Source organism: Salvia splendens, chromosome 6, assembly GCF_004379255.2.
Source record: "Salvia splendens isolate huo1 chromosome 6, SspV2, whole genome shotgun sequence".
Taxonomy (NCBI): domain Eukaryota; kingdom Viridiplantae; phylum Streptophyta; class Magnoliopsida; order Lamiales; family Lamiaceae; genus Salvia; species Salvia splendens.
In genome coordinates this window covers 25918284-25937364 of record NC_056037.1, presented here as the reverse complement: position 1 = coordinate 25937364, position 19081 = coordinate 25918284, and the positions used below count along the sequence as shown (strand labels likewise).

The 19081-nt window shown below is 35.4% G+C and overlaps 1 pseudogene; it reads left to right on the top strand.

Moving 5' to 3' along the window:
- The first annotated feature begins 12193 nt into the window (after positions 1-12193).
- LOC121807422 lies at positions 12194-18754 on the top strand (annotated as a pseudogene).
- Positions 18755-19081: the final 327 nt, after the last annotated feature.

The following is a 19081-nucleotide window of genomic DNA, read 5'->3' as shown; positions in this document are numbered from 1 at the left end:
CAAAATGTGTAATGACCTTAGATCCAATGACTTTTACATACTTTATGCACTAATAAACTGTAGACACTTGACAAAACAGTTTTTAAGTAGGATATTCCAATACTCTCCAAAGTATCCATGTGTCCATCACGAATATCTAATTTCAAAGTTGTGAGAACAACTACTTCTCGAAGAATGTGATGCAGACCTCATGTTAACCTATAACACATCATCAATATCTCATTTTTTATGATCATTAGTTATTACTATTTTAGAATTATACTATATCATTAATGTCTCACCCCATTAATGACAGTCATAATTCAAGAGAACAAATATTTAGTATAAAGACAAACACTCAAAACAATTATTCAAATAAGTGCACAAAATCCATATAAAATAAAATTTTCACAGAATGTGATCAAGTAATATTATCTCAGTACAAAATGTTTCTAAGACATATAAAACTTTAACTCTCACTGATTCAAAGCCATCTACCAACATGCTCAACACCTAAGCTCTCAAAGTGCTTGTTGTGTTTTGCTATATATAACGGTTCGGTGAAAGGATCAGCCAAATTATTTGGTTCGTTTTGAGTGTCAAAGTTGCAATTCATGTCTATTATTTATACACTTATCTATTTTGGTATTTTGACGTGTTTTGAGACAAATGTGCAAAATAGAGCGTAAAAGGATAGCTAAAAGTCGAAGTTTGAAATCTGGAGCATTCGAGTCAGCCAGCGGTCCGCTGGACCTTACTCAGCGACCGCTGGCGACCATCGCCTGCTTATTTAGCCTTTCTCGGAAAAATGTTCTTGAAAGAAGAACATGTCCAGCGACCGATGGACTGTGCACAACGAACGCTTACTAGAGTACAAAGAGTTTCGGATGGCTCCGCAGCGACCGCTAGGAATTGCCCAGCAGCCCCCTGGGAAAGTGTAGCGCAACAATTTGCCAATTTCTCTACATGATTTTTCTAACTGGGTTAGAAGATTTTGCCATATAATCATGCACGACTTGGAGGCTATAAATACCACCTAAAGCTTCATTTAATGAACCTTTGGTTGCATAATACACTAGAGAATAATATTGGAGAGTTTCTTCCATCGTACATCATCGTTTTCATCATTCAAGGAGTTTGAAGCATGGATTCAAGAGAAGATCAAGACTACGAGATTCAACCTTTGAGTTTTATTATCTTAGTTCTTATGTTTTCTATGTTTTTCCTTGATAAGGCTAATTTCATGCATAGGTCTAGAGGATAAATTCATGAATTTGCTGGGTCTAACACATGTTTTAAGCCAGGTGTATAGAGGAAATTCGCCAGGTCCAGGAAAAGAAGGAGGCAATCACACGCCCGAGGAAACTGGCGAATAAGTGAACATTGTAAAAGAAATTGCAAGACAGAGTAAATCTCAGAACTGAAGGGTAGAATAGAGATTTCTACGAAGGTTCTAGAAGATTATGTCCGTGTCTATAAAAGGAAGGTTGCATGCATTCTGGAGGGATCTTATCGGGTGGAGACCTCACTAACAGTCTGCAGCTAGTTCACTTTTCTATACACTTGGGTTCTTAGAGGGAAATTCAGGGGGTTTCGCGCTTGGGTTCATTTTCCGTTTTCTCGTATTTTCAAGTTGGGTTGTAACACCGTCCTGTTGAGGACGAAGAAACAAGTTTCCATTTATTTTGCTCGTATTTTGTGGATTTCACTGAGCTTCGCTGTTCGAAGCTCGACATTCTGTTTTATCGACTATTCGCGTGTTTTATGCAAGTTTAATTTTCTGTTATGTCGATAATGTTGGTTTCTGTTTTTGCCGTTGTGATTTTTCTGGAGTTTGAGCTAGCTTACTTGTTTTGGATGCGTTTCGCAATTGTTTACTGAATCTGTGCAGAGTAATGGCTGGATCGGAGTGATCGGAGTTTGTTGGTGAATGAATCGGAGGTTTGAATTTGGTTTGTAGCTTGATTGTGGAAACGTTTAAATTCGGTGTTGATCGGAGTAGATCTGTTAAATCAGAAGTTATGGAGACGAATCAAGTTATGGTTGGTTTCGGATTGCTTAGATCCGGAGTGGATTAAGCGTTCGACGTGAGATCTGAGCAGAGTTGGTTTATTTTGATGCCTAGTCTTCGTGTTTTCATTTCGCTTCGTCTAGTATATGTAGATCTGAGTTATTTCCGGTTTATCGTAAGTTTCCGATGACCAAACTTTTACATTCTGTTCGAATCTGGGAATGTGTTCTGTTTCCTTCATCTTCGTGTTTAATTCCGTTGAAGAAATGCATGCCGTTGTGAGTTGAACGCTCAGTTAGTTATTTGCAGCTTTTCTGCCGTACTTGCTATTTCTGGGTCATGGTCCCCACTGTTAGTTGTTTCCTGTCTAGCTAAATTAGGTAGTCGCTTACACGGTCTAGGAAGTAAGCTTAATATACCGAAGTCTTGATAATGTTTGATCTTAGCATGTTTACAGCTTTCTAGGTCTAGCGTTTATATTTCATGCCTAGGTCTAGTAGTAGTTATACCTCAACTCTGTTTGCGTGGCAGCAGCCGCTCAGTCAAGAGTCTCTAAATGCTCTCTTACGTGTCCATCTTCGTGAGATCGACCCCTGCTTCTCTATACTAATTTATAGTATTCGGGTTGAGGGATCTTTGAAGGGGAGTTTTGTGTGTACAACGACAGAGTATTCTGAGTTACATTGAGTTCCTAGACCAAGTGATCTAGTGAATTCATAGGACTTGGTGTCTCGACCTCACAACATATAAACACACGCTACTCTAAACTTTCTGCACTTCATCCCTACAAACTATGATTTTAGATTATTTGTTTATGGATAGCTATATCTGTAGAATTCTAAACGACTTTGGTTTATACAATCCCTATTTATTTAATATCTATTTTGTTCATTGTTTTCTTTATTTCTAAGTAGAGGATAATGCTTCATGTTTGCGTGACATATTCTTGTGATGATTTATTAACTTGCAATGTAATCGAGAGGGGATTGGCATGTTAGAAGAACTTAGTTAACACTACAACTAATTTCCCTTAAAACGGTACTTTTAATTGAGAGTGAGAACAATTTGAGTCTTCTGTTCTTTTGAGAGTTGCTAATCTAGGATAGATGACCCTAGTGTGTGATCTACTTTGTGCCGCATGGGCAATATTTATGTGACTCGTTCTAGTAAAGCTTTGAACCGTGCTAGGGTGTTGTAGTTGGAACTTCTATAAACCATAACTGTGAAAGCACATACCTAGAATTTGTTTGTCTTATCTGCTTTATCTCAAGTATTTTTATTCGCAGTTGGTTACTTGTTTTCATTTAATTGTTCTATTTACTGTTTTTTCCAACCCACAGTCGTGTCTCCAAATAATGAAAGAAACCTAGTTTTAGATAGCCAATCTGTGATAGCATTCCATTTGTTCGATATCCTTGTGCTTACCCTTAGCTATACTACACCTACCTTGTATACTTGCAAATAGTTGTAGTGCTAAAATATAGTGCATCACCTACCCAGACATAGTATAACACGAATTACACATATTGGGTGTCGCCTACCCAAACATAGTAGTATAACACGGACTATACTTATTGGCACCAGTTAACTCGAAACATGTTTTAAGAAATATAGTGAAAAGTGGATGAAAAAAGCTAGTGGAATGTGAGTCATACTTTTATATAACAATTTTATAATAAAAAATGAGTGAAATTATTTAGTGGAATGTGTGGTCCATCACCAACAGTAGTAAAAAGTAAGGATGACAATTAATTGGGGACATACGAAAAAAGAAATTGGTGTCAATCAATTAGGGACAGAGGGAGTAGTTACCATCCATGCCATGCCACATTTGCTTTCGGTGATGCTGATATTGAAAATTACCAACAACTGGTCTTTAATGATAAGATTTTGTGACTCCCCGGAATTTCTATCCATTTTTTTGAGATAAATCGGAATTTATTAGTATAATTAAATCCTATTAGAGGCTGTGTAAGTTTATGTTCATCGAACTCTCATTGTAATCCCGACTTTTTATTTGATACGAGTACTTGGTTTGAAAAACAAAGTGTGAAGAATTTGGGATATAGAAGAAAAATTTAGAGATTGACTTGCTTTGAGGAAATAGAAATCAAGAAGTATTTTTCAAGAAATGGAGGTACAAATAGTACATGTTTACATAAGGAGAGATTCTCTACAAACATCCACTTACAAAAAAAATAGACATACAAACTACTCTCTTTTACAAAGATACAAGGATTAGGCTTGACTTTTAACTACTTTGGGAAGTGGATAATAAGGATGACTTGAGCAAAGATTCTCCTTCTTCTCTTTCTTCCTTCTCGGATCTAGCACCTCCATAAGACTCCAACTTTGACAGCCTTGGACACCAAGGATGTCCCTAAACAATAACACAAAAGTGGGATTAGAAAGAGAACTCGTAAATAAAAGGGAAATGTAAGCAAGCTCAAATAAGAGAGAGATGGAGTTGGCCGAATAGGACAGCCAAGGGGCTGCAAGTGGGAGTTGTGAGATCAGCCAGGTTGTTCACATTGTTAGTTTTGCAGCGGAAATCTATTTAGTTTGATTGAAATATTTACATCTAAACATGCTTTAATCCGATTGTAAACTAGAAACATGTTCATAAGCATATAATCACAGACTGTACTGAATATATGCAATTAAATACAACATACTGTATGAATTCAAGAGTTGAATTCAATCACCTTCTTCAATTTATCTCAACCACAGATCTTCTGATATGTTCCCTTTTAACTCGAATTTGACCTTTGTGTGCTCAAAGCTTGTCAAATCCTCAAAAGCTGGAGAAGAATTGAAGACAGAAATCTCTACGGAAGAAGAACCCTAAAAAATGATAATTTTCTCTCTACAGATTGTAGAGATCGAATTTTTACGGTATAATTAATTAATCTGTCTTCTCTTCTTCTCCCTTTTATATTAAGTTAATTATCTTGGGCCAGACCAGGGAACTGTGGAGGATTGGATTGGGCCACAGTTCAGGCTTTCACTAATTAAATCAAAAGCAATTTAATTCAAGCCCAAACTTAAATATTATTATCATCCACTATAGATATAATATTGACTGCCCGTCCAAACCAAAATTACGAGTATTCCGGGACTTCCTCTTTAATTAAATCATTTCTCGTATTAAAGATATAAATATCCATTAATTAATATCAAGTCTGCTATCTGACTATTATTAATTAATTTCTTTTTCCAAGAGTGGTCTAGTTTCGAAACATTATTTATTATTCATAGAATAAATTCCAACTGGCCAGTTTTCTGAATAATAAAACCTTTTTCTAAACACCTCTTGAGGATATTATCATACTGGCCTCTCCCAGCACACGATTCATTGCAATAACAATACTAGCACCACTTAGACATTAATGATCATTACCCAATCTATTAGAATTCTTGGGCAACGAAATTCCCTCACCATTTGATAAGTCAAAGTAGTTTTCAATTAATATCGTATGCTCAATGTTATGTCAACAATGATTAAGAAACGACAATCACCGAGACCTCGTCTTTCAGTAAATAGCCAAGAAAGACTTATCTCACTGTTTGATCCTTTCAGTGCTATACCACACCGACGTCGTTCATTTCCTTAGGTAAGGAAACTTTCGGACTGACGTCGCAACCTTTCACGATAGGTAGTCAAAGCCTATCTAGGTTGTGAAACAATTTTCCTTCTGCAAGAACCGACAAGTTACCTACTGTGAACGCTGCTCACAACTCGTCTACTATGTAGAAGACTTAGAATCATTTTGCTTAAACTATGTATTTAAATGGAAAACGCATTTCAACATCTCATAAATACATAAGCAATACATAAGCAAAATACATTGTAACAAAATATTCTTTCTCATAAAATGGTAATAAATGGATAAAGAGTTATTACATATACAAGCATTCGAAAGATGCTTTCAGTATACTAAACTCTAACACACATTCCAACTATCATCAAAGAAGAGACCAAAACAAATGATCACGGTAGAATGAGCTCATTACACAAGACCAATATGGACAAGATCATATTCTTCCCCTCCAACATCGAGAAGGGAAACAACCAAGGGAGCAGTCCCCAAAATTTTCACCAACCTAGTGAGGGAAGTTATTCAAGAAGCTCAAAAGAGAGGTAGAACTGAAGCCTAAAATAGCATGTCATCTTCTCAAGATCTCAGCCACAAAATGCCAAGGCTGAGGCCTATATAAGCAGCCTTCATCTCCCTTCTCCCCCCCCACTCTTCTACACCACAAATTTCACATAATACCAAGGAGAGCCACAACAAAGGGGAGGGAGAATAGCAAGGAGAAGAAGTGGTTGGGGCAGGACAACAGTCCACAACCAAGAGGAATCATCGAACTTAGGCAATTTTGCTCAAGGGAAAAGTAAGGCCAACACGAGAGTTGTTAACTGAAGATAAACACATCAGATGCGCTTTCTTTTAAATATCCATCACATTAGTAGGGATATAAATCAAATACTTGTTTTGGTGATGCTTATCTGCGGGATATGCCTATCTGTTTTGGTAACCCCAAAATGTTAAATCGAATTCGGGTATGAGAGTGGGTAGAATCCCAACACACACTTGTGTACACGACGAGAGCCGTGAGCCATCCAAGAGGGTTGGCTGGTTCTGGGTCCGTGGAAGGTGGCCACCTTCCCGGCACGATAGAGTAGTGGGTGACCGTGGGAGGTGGCCACCTCCCCAGTGCACGAATGTTCAGATATGGCGAATTATGAAAGAACTTAGACTGATCAGTCAAACTTTTAGCTCACAAAAGAATTTAGTATGCTCCGGTCTTTTAATAAAAATCTCGTATGTTACTGTTGATGGCTTGACAACTATATAAAGTATGTTTTGATTTTCGGCACGTGTCCACTGAGTACTCTTGTACTCAGCCCTGCATGTATTTCTAAATGTGCAGGTTGAACGTCAAGACGAATGAGTGGTGATCAGAGTCGATGTGTATTAAATAACCAAGTGGATCTTCCAACGCTTCGTGTCTTCATACACGAGTCGTTTACCAAGGACTCATTCCGCAGTGTTTTGTTAAGTGAGAATCGTAGAATCTCACCATCGAACTTGGATTTATTTTGATGAGATATTATCCCTGTTTCCAAGACCATGTAATCAAGTACTTGGCTTCTGTTTATGATATTATTCGATTTGGCCTTTGGCAAAAGTTCACAAGTTTCTATCCCTTTCTTTCCCCGTCTCTTTAATCCCCTCATTTGTCGCGGTTTACCCTCCTTCGCTATCTTCAGCAAAGTGCGGTCGTGACAGATATACTTCGTCACTTATTATTAATATTGAATATAAGTGTTTATTGACTAGAAACAACATGGATTGACAAGTTCAAACACTATCTATTCCATGATAATAGACACTCTTTCTATTTTGGTAAATCCCATAAAATAATCCACTTTTATTTTCAATAATTTTTTTCTTTTTAATAAGATAAACCTTGTCTTTCACTAATAATACTTAATATAGTAACTTTTTGTAGGATAGAAGAATTACTCCATATATGAAAATTGAAAACCTACAGGGCTACAACAGTAATCATGTAACGAGATGCAACAATATATATGATTATTGTTGTCTCCATTTTTTTCATTGGCATGCAGTATGATCATCATTTGGCTTTGAATTTGTGTGTGATGTTCTGTCACGACCGCCCTTAAGGGTTAATAAATACGGGCGATCGTGATTAAAAGAGTTTAATAAACAGACGAAAAGAATTAGGGTTTCAACACAAGTTGGACCAACAATTAATATCCCGATAAATAACCCAGAGTTTGATATTATCCAACAAGAAATTCAAAATATCCATTATCCTAACAATTAAAGTTGTCGGCCCAAATAAAACATAATTAAATGAAACGTCACAGTGGAAACGACCAAGAGAAAGAGTGACGTCATGTGTGAAGACACAACGACACTCAAGGTTCAAAGACGACAATAATATCTTAAATTCACTTGCTCAACACCACTACATCCTCGTCGCCGATCAACCTGCACATAGGGAAAACACATGCAGGGCTGAGTATTATAAAAAAAATACTCAGTGCCTCATGCCGAAAACATTTTCAATAAACAGTAATTTACCATGCCATTCACAAGTAACCATCGGGGTTTAGCTTTAGAAATGCCCGAGGCACTCAAAATCATTTCCATTTTAAACATCGACTGATCAGTCATTTTCCCATAGACGTTAGCCATATATGCTCATACAAGATTTGGAATGTGGCCACAAACCTAGCCACTAGACCGACCAGCCCGTACACTAGCACACAGTCTATCATAGGTGTACACTAATCCAAGTAGGGTTTGCGGCCCTACGAGGACCCGAATTCGATTTAAACAATATTGGCCAGAGCCACATCAGATAGGCACGTTAAAGCAAAACACGGCATGATAAACACATTTTCATCCTCATAAATAAAACATTTAGGACTTTTGTCCTTATTTAAAAAGGAAGCCCACCTCGATCGCTTAAAATCTCAAGTACTCTTTTCCCTTTGGTCTCACGATTCACTTGCGATGATTCACCTTTAACATTTAGATAATACATAAATCAACACACTTTTCAAATAAATAGGTAAAAATGCATGCATCCTAAGCGAAGTTATTTATTTCGGTTTTCGATTATTCGGCGGCCGCTTACGCCCCTAATTCCTCCGTTAGCTCCTCGTATTTTTCTCAATGATATCGAAATAAAATTCCCAAAATTATAAAAGTGTATAATTAAATTGTCGCAAGCATTTTCCCCTCGAACTATATTTATTTCAGATTTAGGATATAGTTATTTATTCGTTGAAATATTCCAGAATTAATTAAATAATTCGCCACTATTAATTATCGGCCCAAAGATTTATTTAAAAGCCTCAAGTTTAATTATTTCCCCACCTTATATCTCCAATTTAATTAAGAAGCCCCAACAAATTAAATGAGAACCCAAAATATCAAATTTTAATTGTTGAGGCCCAAATTCTATTAAAAGAACAAAAGCCCAAAGATGTATACTCCCCCCATTCTCCCTCACGCCTATCTCTCTCTTCTTCTTCTCTCTTCTCTATCCTTCGCCGACTGAAATTTTCCAATCTCCCGTCGGCTTCTTCAGTTTGCCTCACGAAGCCGGACGCTGCTGCTGCTACAGCTCGTCGGGAAGAGGCTGCTGTCGCCGCTGCTCAGAGCCGTCGCTCAGCGCTGCTGTATAGAAATCGCGACGACGTTGCTGCTGCGCAGTCACCGCAGCCGTCAGACGCTCTGCTCCCCTGAACCGCTGCCGCTGCTACTCGTCGCCGGAATCCACCGCCGTCGCTACCACGAGACGCGACGCCGCTGCTGTCAGCAGCGTCCGTCAGTCAGTCTCCGCCACCCGTTGCCCCAATTTACCCCGAAACAGACCCGACGCCTCCGATACCAACCCGATTCGCCCCGCAAGTAAGGTTCTTAGTTTGGTTTTCGTGAATTTTAGTTTGATTCTTTAAAAGGTTGCTCTTTGGTTTATTTTACTTCGATTTCAAGTTTCGATACAACAAAGTTATATGCTTGGTGTCTGGAGATTTGAGATAAAGGGGAAGGTTTATACTCTCACTGAACAGGTCGGCTCAGGCAAAAAGATCAAGGCTGTTGGTTTCTCCTCCCTGAATTTGGATTCTTGGTTTATGTAAAAATATAAGCTTTCTGTGTCAATGTGAATTCTTCTTGAGGAAGAGGATGATAGATTTTTTTTTGTAGTTACCTCAGTGGATGAGAAATCAAAATCAGCAAGGATTTGAAAAGAGTGGTTCTTGAATCTCTGTCTCGGTCCTATTCAAAAATTTCAATCAGTTTGACGAGTTGGTTCAGAAAGCAAAAACGTGTAACAGAGATGGAGTTTGCAAGATTACCTTGAGTAGGAATTTGAGGAAAAATCCTTGTTTTGCTGCAGAGATGGGAGGAACGAATGGTGCAACAACTATTATAGAGGAGTAGAAATTTTAAAGGAAGAAGATTTGGTTGAGAGGTTGGAGAGATTTGGGGAACGGTTTTTCTTTTACGTGGGTTGAGGGGAGAGTTTTCAAATTCTAATAATTTTTCTTCCTTATTTTTGATTTAATTTATTTGGCATATGTTTGCAGATCACGGAGGAGGATAATCTTTACAGAATCTTCAATTAAAAAATTAATTAAAGCCGATTGATGACCAAATAAATCGGGAAGATTAATTAAATTGGTTTACTCACGGTCCTTTGTATCTTATTTTAAATTATGCAGTCCACAATTTATTTATTACGGACTGGATTTTTATATTATTTGTTCAATTTATCCGATCCAACACGCGGATTGAGTCCAATATATGTATTCCTCACGGAAATGAATTATTTTAGATTCGCAGTAATTTATTTCACAAATCTCTAGTCCAGCAGTAATTAATTCACCAACAATTAATTCACGGACTTTGCAATATTAATAGCATTAATACAAGTACTTTAGGGTTCGAAAATTAGGGTTCGAAAAGTGGGGCGTTACATGTTTCTTTCTATATCTATATTTTGTTTTATAGAACAACATGCCTCTTTTAGTATGACTTATGAAAATATCGGCCTCGTGTGTTGCGTTTTTATTTTAAAACAACTAAAATCCTTTTTCCAACATCATGATCGACATAGAACGAAAGCGACACATATTAATAGAGAGTAAATTTTAAATTTAGTCTCTCAAAATTGAATTTGCACCTTTTATTCCTGATCATAGATGGATATATTTAAACGGGACATTAAAAAATCCTAGTTGCAGGATATATTAATTAATCATTTCTCATAACCAAAAATAAAACACTTCTATTTGTAATAATGTCAAAATTTTTATTGATCACCATTATTAATTACAATCATTTAAAGTATTGAAATCGGCGAGCTATAGAGGCCTAAAAATAATTCATTCAAAATATTTTAGTTTTCTCTATAATGTACACTTCATAATATAGTACTGGTATTATCTTTGAAGGAAAAAGGTTATTTTAATTATTAAATCATCTCACAAAAAAAGTTGATTGTCATTATGTGCTGCGGGAATGTCGATTGGTCCAAAATCATAATCACCCATATTTGGTCCTACGATGCATAGCTCTAAACTAGTAACATTTCGACCATACAATTACGGTGTTTTTTTTGTATTAAATAATCAGAAATTAATTATGTAAGGAACAACTATACTCCTTGAACAAGATATCGATCTTTAAAGGTTTACTATGTTTTGTCTGTTTACTTGCTAACAAGATTACACAAAGAAATCTAAAAAATTTTTAAAGTCATTTAAGAACGTTAATTTATGTTTATAAATATATATATTACACTTTGAAAATCATCTCCAATTTTAGATTTCAACTAAAATAAGGGACATAACTAAAAGCGTTCTAGAAAAATATAAGATTAATATAGTGAACATCATGTGTCACCAGCTTATAAGATTAGTTTATTGTAATGTTACTTTATATTTTTCAATGCAAGTAATTACTTCTTCGATTTTGTGTCCTTATAAGATTAGTTTATTGTAATGTTACTTTATATTTTTCTATTCATCCATTATCATTAATATCTTCTCTAAAACTATATTGCATATTAATTTTGGCATCACATTGTACTCATTTTATAGTGATGAAAGAATTTTGTCCGACGTAATGGACTCACTCACCTACAGCCATTAATTAGTTAATTAATTAAATATTACTGGTATATCTTAAATCAGTATAAAAGTGTATATTGTGCTTATGATATAATACTTCCTCTCCTCTGTTCTATTAAAAACAGTTTCCTTTTTGAGATGTTCCATTAAAAATAAAACATTATCTAAAATGAAAGCATCACTTCTACTTTTTCATCTATCTTACTACTTTATTCTCTTTTCACTAACTAACAAAACAACATTATATAAAATTTCGTATCCATAAACAAATGTTTCATATTTAATGGGACAATAGAATCAAACCAACATCACTGTTTGACTATACTGACAAATTCCACCAAAACAGTGTAAAACACAAATATCCTAAAAGAAAAACAATGATTTGAAATGTGCATATATGCAAGTATTTATCTCAAATAGATGGTCCACACCACCTATATAAGAGGGGAATTTGAGCACAAATAGTAGGTGAAAATTATACATATATATCAACTCAATTCTCTTTTCAAAGGTTAGACCCAAATGGAGGCCAAATTTCACAATTTCCTACTTCTAACAATATCACTACTTGCAACACAACTTCCTCCTTCTTCCTCCACATCCACTATAAAAAAGTTCCATTTCAATGTAAGCTATAGATTTAAGAGACTTTTAATCCCTCTTCACATACACATCCACATGTTTTGACAAGTTAGAGTATTTTATCAGGTTGAATGGAAGAATATAACAAGACTTTGCCACTCGAAGCTTGTGTTAAAGGTGAACGGGAAGTATCCGGGGCCAAGCCAACCATAGATGTGAATGAAGGTGACAATGTCCATGTTACTGTCACTAACAAGGTTGAAATGAACACAACTATCCATTGGTATGTACATGTTATATATGTGTTGCGCAATATTTGGCTGATCTAGGATAACTGTCTGTATATACACGAACTTTCGATGAATTTTAGTTTTGCATGAAGTAAAAATTATACCTCTACATACACAAATTACAGGCTACACTTTTTACTAATCTTAGTTAAAGAGTATATATCTTAACATTACAATCTGCAACTAGTAGCATTATTATCATATTTCTAACGTACTCCCTCCGTCCCCAAAGAATATGCACTTTATGTTCGGCACAGGTCTTAATGCAAAATTGGAAAAGTAAGAGAGGGGTAGAGAGAAAAAATAATTAAAGTATTGTTAGTGGAGAATGTGTCCCACCTCATTAGAGTGAAAAAAGTTTCCAAAATTGGAAAGTGCATATTCTTATAGGACGGACTAAAAAAGAAAGAGTGTATATTCTTATGGGACGGAGGGTGTATTATACTATATACTTAAGAAACTTGAAATATAGGATGGGATATTTGAAATCTTGTTTGTATTGATATTGTATGAAAGTATTGATTGTATGATACATGGAAAGCTACAATAGTAATAATGAAACGAGATGCAGCAATATAATTAATGTCGTCTCCCTTTCTTTCAGTTGGAGTAGTATAATCATTCATTTGGCTTTTTTTCTTTGTTGCTTTGATTTTGTATTTTGATGTTCCTTCTTTATCTATGTTTTGTTTTATAGAGCTACATGCCTTCTTGTGAGACATATGAACTATCATCCTCGTCTTTGTACTTTTTTTCTTTTAACACGTCATCCCATAAAAATAGAGACATTTAATAAAGATGTTTTAATGTATAATTGATAAAGTAGGGGTATTAAAAAAAATAACTATAATACTCCCACAGTCCTATAAAAATATGGACAATTGAAATGACACGGGAATTAATGCAAAATTGGCAAAGTAAGATAGAAGAGGTGAATAGTAGATGAAGTATTGTTAATGGATACTGAGACCCACAATATTATTAGTGTTTAATTAGTTGTAAATAAATTGATATGTATGGGTAATGTTATGGACAACTTTCCATAAAAGAAAACGCTTATATTTTTTTGGGACGGACAGAAATGAAAAATACACATATTTTTATAGGAATGATGGAGTCATGAAATATTATTAATGGAGAATAGAATCCACGAAGTAGAGTGAAAGAGGTCACCAAAAATAAAAAGTAGAGTAATAGCTATTTTTATTGAACGGACTGGGAAAATGTTTCTGTTTTTTTGGGATGGAGAATGTAATTACACTGAATTAAGTTATATTTTTAAGTATTATAAACCTCTAGCTATAGAGGGCCGTAAAACAATTCATTGAATTATTATAATTTTCACTATTGTTGTACACATCATGAATAACATACTACTACTAATTAAGTATACATATCGAATTCATTTATTGAAAATAAAAATTTGAGACCGAACATAAAAATAGTAGTAACATAAATTATATTATTTGGTTGTTGCGATCACATATAGAATTAAATATATTTCAACAATCAGACTTGTAAATGTGTTGACATCTTAATGTAATCGTTTTGACATTTTTAATATATTACATTGATGAATTAGCAATTTAAGAAAAGTTAGTAACGAATCACTGCCCCTATAATATTATCTCTATAAGAAATGGTTATTTTAATTATTAAATCACCTCACGAAAAGTTGATTGTCATTATATGCTGGAGGAATGTCGATCGGTCCAGTATCATAATCATGCTTATCTACAATGCATGGTCTGATATATGAATTCCGGATTATACAATTATGCGTTTTTAAATTAAAAAAAAGTTAGAAATTAGTATAAAATGAATAACTATATTCCCTGAACAACAGGCTTTCAATATTTAAATGTTTAAGATGTTTTGTCTTTTTATTTACTAGCAGCATTACTTTTTATATTTTCTACTCATCCAATATATATATTATCTTCTCCAAAATAATATTGCATGTTAATTTTGGCATCACATTGTACTTGTTTTATACTCCCGCCGTCCCAATTATGTTGAGTCGTACTCTTCTTTGGGATGCCTCAATTAAGTTGAGTCATTTCATTTTTTAACAAAAGACAAAACATCCAAACACTCTTACTTTATTCCACCATTTATTTTACTCTTCTTTTTATCTTTCCTACCTTATTTTTATCTGTTACTTTTCAATACAATTTCTTATTCTTTGTGTTTAAAGGTTTTGTATCAACTTAGTTGGTTGGAAGGCGTAATATATTTTAATGATGAAAGAAGTTGTCCTATGTAGTGGACTCACTCACCTATAGCCATTAATTAATTAGTAGAGTACTTCATATCTTAACCACTAATTGGCTTTTTATATCGTTTGTAAATATAGTTGTTTTACTATCAACTTAATTATACCATTTCTTTTTAATTATGGGAAGTATAAACCAACTTATGAATACATAGTATGCATGCCCTCACTTAATTGAGATCGAATAGTAGATCACCATCAAACGCTTACAGTAAAAAATTACTGATTTTTTTGAACAATTTAACGAAAAACAGTTATATATAATTCCAAGTCTATATTAAAAATGCATGATAGCACATCGACTGTTTTGCTGATCCACATTCATAAAAAATACATGTCTACATATTTTTTTAACATGTGACAACTCCAAAGTGAAATTAATTGAATATAGGATTCATCAGAGTAATAACCTGTAAATCAAATTTCATGAAAATTGTTAAAGTGACATGAATTCACATTCGTATTTTATACACCATCTGTCTCATTTTATGTAACATATTTATTTTTCACACGCGTTTTGGAAAAATCATATACTCACTCCGTTCCCTAATAGTTGAGTTATTTTTCTATTTTAGAAAACTCTTTCATAGTTCAGTCATTTCCATATATAGTAATAATTAACTTTTCTCATTCTTACTTTACTATAAATGACTCAGCTATGAAGGAGTTTTCCAAAATGGAAAAATGACTAAACTACGAAGGAATGGATGAAGTATATGATTTTTCCTTATCTCTTACTTTATTCTATCTACTTTATTCACTTTCTACTCTCTACTTTTCTATCCCACTTACTTTTTTTTTATCTAACTACTTCACACACTAAATATTCATTTTTGTTAAACTAGTGCTGCAAAGTTCCGCCTCAATTATGAGGGAACGAAGGGAGTAATAAATAGTTAAAGTAGAAGGAAACTAAAGTAAAAGAGAGAATAATGTAGATGAAACACTCTTCTACATCATTCTCGCTCTTACTTTACTTTCTCTTCACTTTAATTATTTATTATAATTTTTCCAAAATACCAGCGAAAAAGAAATGTGTCACATGAAATGGGACGGAGGGAGTGTTAAAACTTCTCCTAGTAGAAACTATAAATAATGACTCTTAAATATGATTTGATTAAAGACTCCGTTCAAATTCCACGCCCTCAATTTCATGTACGTCTAACTCTCTTTATGAAATAATTGTCTCAAATTAGAAAATGAAACCCGATTTATAAGATGCAGGCACGGGGTGAGGCAATTGTGGAGTGCATGGGCAGACGGACCGGCGTACATAACGCAGTGCCCGATCGGGGCGGGGAAGGCATATACGTACAAGTTCAGCGTGGTGGATCAAAGAGGCACACTGTGGTGGCACGCTCACTTCTCATGGCAACGTGCTTCTGTTTATGGCGCTTTTATCATTCACCCTCGCACGCCTTTCCCCTTCTCTCTCCCAATCTACCCTGCCAATGTCCCTATCTTTGGTACCTACTCATTTCTTCACCTCTTTTGCTTTTCCTTGTTATATATAATTGTGTTTTCACTTCCTCTTTTAATTTTTAATTTTTATAGCATAAGTTTCTTTTCAATATTTATGTCTTTATTGTATAAGATCTTGTTAATTGCTAACTATGTCAAAGGCCTGTTTATGTTGTTGATATACAAATGTGTTCGTGTTGACATCTATTATATAGACCGTTGACATAGTTAGCAGTTAGCGGTTACTTCCTCCGTCCCTGAAAATTTGTCACTTATTTGTATTTTCGTTCATCCCTATAAATTTGTCACATTTGACATTTACCATTTTTGATAATGGACGCATATTTCACTAACTCATTCTCACTCACATTTATTATAAATATAAAAATAGAACCCACATGTCACTAACGTTTTCAACCCACTTTTATTATATTTTTAAAATTCGTGTCGAGTCAAATGATGACAAATTATTAGAGACTGGGCAGTAACAAATAGGTAACAACTAATCACATCTTTTATTATATATATACTCAATCTAATTAGTTAATTATTTATTGTGGAAATTCCTTTTCTTTTATTAAATTAATCTCATTAAAGCATTAATGTATAAGTTCATACTCAAATATTGCAGGAGAATGGTGGAATGAAGATGTAGAAATAGTAGAAAACGAAATGATGTTATATGGAGGAGGACCTCAAATTTCAGACGCTTACACCATCAATGGATTACCAGGTCCATTGTATCCTTGTTCTGATAAAGGTACAAATTGATCCCATTCTTCTTCATTAATTAATGATATAGTAATAGTCTATAAGTTTCATTAAAATTTTATTTCACATAGCAAGTTTAAAAATTGTTTACCATTACATAACTTTCAATTTTGATCCGATTTCGTGTCTTAGCCCATTTTTAATAGCCGCTGTGACCAACATTAACATTTATCTAAATGCTGAACCTAATTAATTGAAATTGATTTGAAATGATGGCAAAATCTAGCTTGAACACAGTCTCGTTAGCAAAATCGGATTAAATTGTTACAGCCTTCGTCCGCCGTTAAATCTCTCATTCTTTCTTTTCCGTCTGTCCAACAATAAATGTCTCATTTCACTTTTACTGTTTTTTAAATAGTCTGCACATTCCACTAACTAGTTTCACTCAGTAGGACCCACAATATATAAATTAACTTTTACTATTCAATTTTCTTCATGAAGTCAAATAATTTATTAAAATCCGAGTCGATCAACTTGAGACATTTAATTATGGACTAAGTTGATTTTTAAGTTTGCATGACAAACTAAAATGTGATCAAAGTCAGTTTCATATATTATCTTCATAAATACCTCCGCTCTTTAGATCTTTTATATTGTATAAATGGCAGATATCTTCATCCACACAGTCATACCCGGGAAAACCTACCTACTAAGGCTCATCAACGCCGCACTAAACGACGAGCTCTTCTTCGCCGTGGCCAACCACACCCTAACCGTGGTGGAGATCGATGGCGTCTACACGAAGCCCTTTGCCACGACCGCCATCATGATCGTCCCCGGCCAAACCACCAACGTCCTCCTCACAGCCGACCAGCTCCCCGGGCCCACGGGAATATTCACAATGGCAGCAAGGCCTTACCTCACCTCAGTCTTCCATTTCAACAACTCCACGTTTCCAACACAATAGCCTTTTTGAAATACCAAACAAACCCTAATAAATCCAACCAGCCCCCAACCCCACCCTACCCTATACCCCAAAACCTCCCAAATTTAGAAGACACCCTCTTTGCTACAAACTTCCTCAACAGCTTAAAAAGCCTAGGATCAAAAAAATTCCCTTGCAAAGTCCTCCAAAAATAGACAAACAAGTCATCATAACAATTAGCCTAAACCTTCAAGATTGCCCTAGCAATCAAACTTGTAGAGGGTTTCAAGAAAAGAGATTCTTTGCTTCAATGAACAATCAATCCTTCGTTCAACCTTCGATTTCACTTCTCGAATCCCATTACCACAACCAAACCCTCGGATCCTCCCCCGGTTTCCCAGAGAGGCCGCCCTTCGCCTTCAACTACGCGGGCTTGGACCCCTTTACCGAGAACATGAGCCCTAGCTTCGGGACGAGGGTGGGCGATACGGGGCGAGGGTGGAGATAGTGTTGCAAGACACCAATTTCTTGAACCCTGAGAACCATCCTATCCATGTGCATGAGCACAACTTCTTTGTGGTGGGGAGAGGGTTTGGGAATTTCGACGCGGGGAGGGACCCGGTGGGGGACAACCTGGTGGACCCGCCGGAGAGGAACACGGTGGCGGTGCCGGTGGGCGGCGATACGGCTGGTGGCGGATAACCCGGGGGTGTGGTTTGTGCATTGCCACCTTGAGGATCATACCTCGTGGGGTTTGGCGATGGGGTTTGTTGTGGAGAGCGGGAAGGAGGCGTCGCAACGGTTATTGCCGCCTCCTACGGATCTACTTCCATGTTGAGTTGAGTTTAACCTTTTTACAAAATTCTCATCTTTTTTTGTCTTTGTTACATTGTTTGTGTTCATTTAATTTGTGAAGGAGTTTTCTTATGTAATTCTTGTATTAATGAGACATTTTTTTGGTTATCATTTCGGGGGGTTAGATGATCTTATGTTGAGAGAAAAGAAGGATATTGTGAAAATAGTAGATATTGGATTTCGTGGTGTGATTTTTGTATTATTCTCCATCCGAACTTCATTTATAGTCTCATTTTACCATTTTGGGTTGTCTGTGATTTAAAGTTTCATTCAACCTAATTATTACACTCACATTTTATTATAATATATA